Below are 6,442 nucleotides of genomic sequence, written 5' to 3'. Positions count from 1 at the left end.
AAAGTAATAAAGACTGCTGTGTTCCAGCCTGTTACGAGGTCGAGTCCGGAGTCATGGTGGCGGGAAAATTCACGCGCGGAGTCCGAAGTCATTCGTAGCGCAATCATTCGCTTTGAGTCGAGTCGCGGTCAAGTCATGCCACGGAGGTCGAGTGCACTGTTCTTCCGAAAATCGGCATCCTCGAGTCCATTTGGACTTCGCGTACTCCTCTACTGTGGTGCCGCTGGCAACCTATGTTTCTTATATCTGCAAGCGTTCCCATCTACTGTTGACATTCGTGCTTGAATATAAAATTGATTTCGTTTTTTTCCTCTGCCAAATCAGGGACTGCTTCGTTTTATTTTATCCGATTCCGGATACATGGCTTATAAAAGTAAAGATTAATGTTTTCACTCCAACCGCTCGAGCTGTTACATCAATTGACACTCCTACTACAATACAAACATATCTGTTTGCGTTAATAGCTAAAAAATTAAAGCCTAAGTATTATTTTATTATTTATTTTTTAAATTGGATTTTTTACACATAACAACACAGCAGCATCACATTAAAAATACAGCCTCAACGAAAGTATTGACCAAAATATAATATTGAACATCCAGAGGATACACATATGGTATATAGAAGTAAACGTAATACATTAATGAATTAAAAACTAACATGGTTAAATAACAAAAGTAAAAGTAAAAAATAAGAATAAAACAATGGGGGGGGGGGGGGGGGTTGGCTAACGCTATTTCAATGTTTACCGAGAATGCGTCTAAAGTAAGCATAGGATATGGTTGCAGTTAGTACTTTGCGATAAGCCGCCGGGTAGTGCTTAGCTGCTCAATTTAAGAGGACATTACGTTCCTCTATCCAGCGCGTTGTGCGACAGTGTGCACGCCTTCTCGAACAAAAGACATCAAGGCGCCTAGCAAGTATGGTACGAGACAGCCACATCCTCAGCTGAGTCAGTTGTTTTCGTGTCTCCTGTGTGACCCACGCCAAATAATGCCGTCAATGGGTGCTCCCCGCCGTGTACCTGTCGAAAAGGTTTAAATTGACCAGTCACAAAAGGGGCCGTGTTTGGCGAGCGAGCCATAACGATGTGACTTAGGGCTGGCCGGGGCGCGCGACTGCCTGGATGCAGGTTGGGTTAGCCCGTGGGGTTAAAATCTTGGCCAGTTTACTTGCAGGTTGATGAACCCCTATGCAAAACCCTTAAAATTGTAAGCACCCATGTCTAAGCACATTGAAGATGAGTGGACAAACGAATTGCTGTCTGCCAAATAGTATCTGATATAGTTATTCCCAGCTCTTCCTCCCATTGCCTCTTTAACCTGTTAGGCCCCAAGCCTGTTTTTCAGGTTTCAGGCTCGAAAATGACATTCCCAAAACAAATGACCATATCTTCCCTTCTAAAAGGTTTAAATAAATAATCTTTTTTCTCAAAGTAATGATAAACCTGTGAGTTGGATGTAGAAAAGACAGAATCAATATAGATGTTTTTTATTTAAAAAAAATTCAGATTGAACATGGTAAAAAACTGTAAATTATAGTGTCCGTCCAAAAAATATTTTGTACTTATAGTGAAAACTAACCTTGGATCATCATCCAAGGTTCTTTTTCACTATAAGTACAACATATTTTTAGTAGACTAAAAGCTTTAGGAATCCAAAGTACAACAGATAATAACCTGTATCAAGATTGATGCAAAACAAGTGGTATTTGACCTTTTTAGACAGATTTAGCAAAAAACCCTCTTCTGGGGCCATTTGGGTGGATTTTCCATATTTCTGGCCCCCCTTGCTCGATTTTGACATGTGACATCTCTTCCTGACCGTTAGAGCCAATAGAATCGAAGGGAAATCGTCCTATAGACTCTCATGTTATGTTGCTGGCATCTCTGCGCATGCAATCTTTCTGCAGAGCGTAGGAATATCCCTGCTCTGATAACTGGAAACGGAAAAGCAGTTTTATTGCTTATGGATTATCAGAACATTTCAAAGGGACACAGACACATTGGATTAACCGATGGATTAACTACACTCTTGTTTTTATCGTTTTAATGCCATTGAAGACCAGTTTTGACCAGACAAAGACCGAGGGAAGCCATGTTAGCGTTTTTGGCTACCTAGCGCCACATGTTTTGATGTAGGTTTTTGTTATGTTTTCCCGCGAATTTGTAATCTTTGAGTGTTGAGGTGGGTACCAATAGATTCTGTGTCTCCTTACGATCATAAACAATATGTTGGATGTGCAGCTAGGATAAGTATTAAGGGTGCTAGGAGTGATTTTCGGTGCAGTAATAGGTTAGCATTTTTCGCTCGGGGCTAATTCAGAGGGTCAGTGTTAGCATTTTCTGTATTTTTTGCAAAAAAAATGAAAAAGATCAATTAGTTTTTTTCTGTTATATGGACATAAAATATTCATAGTTTATTAAATATTAAGGTTCCTTAACGTTGTTTCCTGCAAATTACGCGATTTTGGCCCCGTAACCGGGTCCGTGGGGCTTAAGAGGATAACAGGGACATGTTTTATGACATTTGTTCATGATATTTCTTACAAAATACATTTTTGTAATTTTCTATTTCAAAATACTCCACATTTTACATGATATTTATTACAATTAAGTATTTACTGAATTATTAAGACATTTGATGAAATTGTAAGGACATACAATTACATTTTTATGCAATGTTTTACAAAATACTATGACTGTTTTTAAGATATTTCTTTCGACATATTATAATATGACATATGTTACGGTATTTTAACAACATACTACAATTTGCCCATTTATATATATGTATACATACTATACGATTACATATTTAAGGTTATCTTTGACAACGTACTATAATATGATTTTGTAAGTCATACAAATCACAATGCAGTATGTCGTACAAAATAACCTCAAACTTATACTGTAAAAAGGCATGTATATATTTCTTACATTTCCTTGTGAAAAATGTTGATTTCCAGCCTGACTTCCCCCAGCATTGTCTCTGAGATATTCCCTCAGCGGTGTCTTTAATATCCTTCTCCTCCGTCATGTTATGTAATAATGTGTTGAGACTCTGACACCAGGAAGTTAAATCAGATTTATCTCCTATTTCCAGCTGGACGGGAGACGCATTAACTCTCTTTATTTCACGTCTCTTGATAGTGAACAAAATCTTCTCAGAGTGACGGCACAGCTGTCGGATAAAAGAGACTGATATCCACTTTAATTATCTGGCATGACCAACTGGCAGAAATGACTCTTTATAGGAGATGTAAAGACGTCAATATAAAACTCTGCGTGACGATATCTGACAGCGGGAGACGCTTCTGATGAGCATCTCTTCCAAATCCGACTGACGGGGAATCTGAAGCCAAACAGAGACTCTGGGGTTGAGATGAGAGGCAGCTAATGTACAACAGACAATACTGTGACGTTTATTACATACTTTTTACAACATCAAATAAGGCATTCTGGGATCTTTTTAACAACATTTTTTACAAAAGGAAGGACTTCAAAAAAAAAAGACTTCAGAAATTGGTACTTTTTTCTCCCTAGGAAAGTACCACCTCTCTAGCAGGGATTAAAATGGACCAAAATCTGATCAACTCAAAAAGAGAGAGAATCTTTGTTCCTGAAACTTTCAGAGTCTCTTTCCACAGAGGGGACACATGTTGATGTAGAAGAGACATGAAGAAGAGGGGACACATGTTGATGTAGAAGAGACATGGAGAAGAGGGGACACATGTTGATGTAGAATAGACATGGAGAAAAGGGGACACATGTTGATGTAGAAGAGACATGAAAAATGATAACATTTGAAGATGTTCACTTTCTCCTCTTTACCTGCAGGTTTTGTGTAGAAAGTTTTGAAAGTTACTGACGAACAGGAGGCTTTGAAAAGAATGTGTTTCATAATATAGAGTTTAGTAAAAGGAGTCAGCTCTTTCAACGTTCTGTTCCTTTTGCTTCATCGATCTGTGTCCTGGAACAAAGTCTACTCTCTGCTCGATTCTCTCTGGACTCAAACCCCCTGATCGTCTTTATGCCTTACATCTGCGTTTCTGTCCATTAGCTTCTGCTCCCAGGACCTTTTCTTTAATGTTGTGGTGTCCGGAGGGGGACATCATATCACGTAACACCTCATTACTCCTACGGCTGAGGGGGACGACAGACGGGGTCCAAACAAATCTGACAATTAGACCCAGAAAAGACCCTGATTACAGTGTTTGTGGACCATTAACTTCCACTGCTCGCCCATGTGGAAACTTCCAGAAGAACAGGGGAGATGAGGATGAGGAGGAGGAAGAGGAAGAGGAGGAGGTGTTACTGCAGATCTGCTGTAAGCTAGCAGGCTAGCGTAGCTAACCTAGTCATTTCAGATATAGGCCTACTGACAAAGACTGACAGTTAAGAGACGACTAACTCTGAGACAGTTGTTCAGCTTTATAATCCTGAACGTCTCCGGTCCCAGCTGTCTGCGTCACTCTTTAGTGTCCCCTGGTCTCCCAGCTGTGTGCGTCACTCTTTAGTGTCCCCTGGTCTCCCAGCTGTGTGCGTCACTCTTTAGTGTCCCCTGGTCTCCCAGCTGTGTGCGTCACTCTTTAGTGTCCCCTGGTCTCCCAGCTGTGTGCGTCACTCTTTAGTGTCCCCTGGTCTCCCAGCTGTGTGCGTCCTTCTTTAATGTCCCCTGGTCTCCGTTGTGTTTTGAGCTTCTTCAGCTTGGTTTCTGCAGCTTTTAGTAAACGCTGCACATGTCTCCTCAAGTTGCTGGAGATGTTTCTTCATGTGGAACCTTTGGGTTTTTATATCTGCATCTTTTTCTGAAGCTGCAGCACGTCGTGATCCGTTCTAACTCACAAATATACTTGAATTAGAGTCANTAACCCTCTAATTAGTGCTTATTTATCAATCAATCAATCAATCAATGTTTATTTATATAGCCCAATATCACAAATGTTACATTTGTCTCAGTGGACTTCACAGTTGAAGTCCACTGAGACAAATGTAACATTTGTGATATTGGGCTATATAAATAAACATTGATTGATTGATTGATTGATAAATAAGCACTAATTAGAGGGTTATTGAGGAAAAACTCTCAACTAATGGCTTATTACTTGTAGAATATGGTCATGTAGAATAAGGCATTAATAAGTGTTTAATAATGACTAATAAAGAGCCAATCTACTGCTAATATGCATGTTAATTAACAACTAGTTGATGGTTAATTTGTGTGACTTAATATAAAGTGTTACCAAAATGTCATCTGTGGAAGCCGTAGTACTGTAAAAAGCACAACCAATCATTTTAGCCGGCCCGGCTAAAATAACTGGATGGCCTACCTGCCTGTCAACCTTCCATCTGTGCACAAACTTATCTCGTGACTCCCAACGTAATTTACAGTTTTTATGTTCAATCTGAATTTTCTTTAAAATAAAAAACATCTATATTGATTCTGTCTTTTTCTACATCCAACTCACAGGTTTATCGTTACTTTGAGAACAAAGATTATTAATTTAACCCTTTTTAGAAGGGAAGATATGGTCATTTGTTCTGGGAATGTCATTTTCGAGCCTGAGACCTGAAAAACAGGCTCAGGGTTGAACAGGTTAAGCATGTTACAACTAATGCCATCATTTACCAAATAAGTGAAATGTTTATAACTTTTTTTCTTTGTTTAAGATAGTTTTGGGCAAATGGATTCAAACCAAAGCCCCAGGACATGGGCCAGCAGCTCTAGCTATACGGCGTCCCAAATCTTTAGAACTTTAATACTATTTTTAACCAAAGGTGAAGTATGGACGTTACGGTTACTACTGTAAAATGACTTTTTATAAAAGTCTAAATTGCATGAGTGTTTCTTGAGCTTTATTTTAAAAACTTGACGTGTTTTAATGATAGTATGCGCAGTGCATTAAGAAATAATTCAAACGCTTCATGCAATCATTCTAATTGGGATTCATCTGGATTCACCACTGTGCAATGTTCTTCTTTATTTCATTCAGATTATTTTATTAAAAACATTTTTTTATCTAATTCAAACCTTGGTAATGAAGTAATATATGTTTCCCACTTATCCACATTTCTAAAACTATTTATAAAAATATAGAGTTGGATACTCTGAGGAACAGTTGTCTTCTCTTAAATTCCATTTAATTCTCCTTAACATCTTTCCTCAACCCATCTCAATGAGACATAGGACCTGATTTTTTTTCAACCACAGCCTTAGTTGCTAACTTGCAAAAGTATTCACAAGGGGAAAAGAAAGAGCTATGATAAAGTTCAAAGCATTGCCCGAGAGTTTCCTGCTCTGCCACCAGAAAGTATGGCTAAATAATGAATCCAGAGAGGATGGTTACCTGAAATGCCCTGCTTTGATTTAGCCGTTTGGGAGTGCGTCTGCCTACTGTGGACCCTGAGGTGTGAAGATGGATATCCTTATCCACTGATAGA

This window comes from Notothenia coriiceps, unplaced genomic scaffold (genome assembly GCF_000735185.1).
Source record: "Notothenia coriiceps isolate Sejong01 unplaced genomic scaffold, NC01 NC01_scaffold00012332, whole genome shotgun sequence".
Lineage (NCBI taxonomy): Eukaryota > Metazoa > Chordata > Actinopteri > Perciformes > Nototheniidae > Notothenia > Notothenia coriiceps.
The sequence above is the reverse complement of the archived record's forward strand: the minus strand, read 5'-3'. Positions refer to the sequence as shown.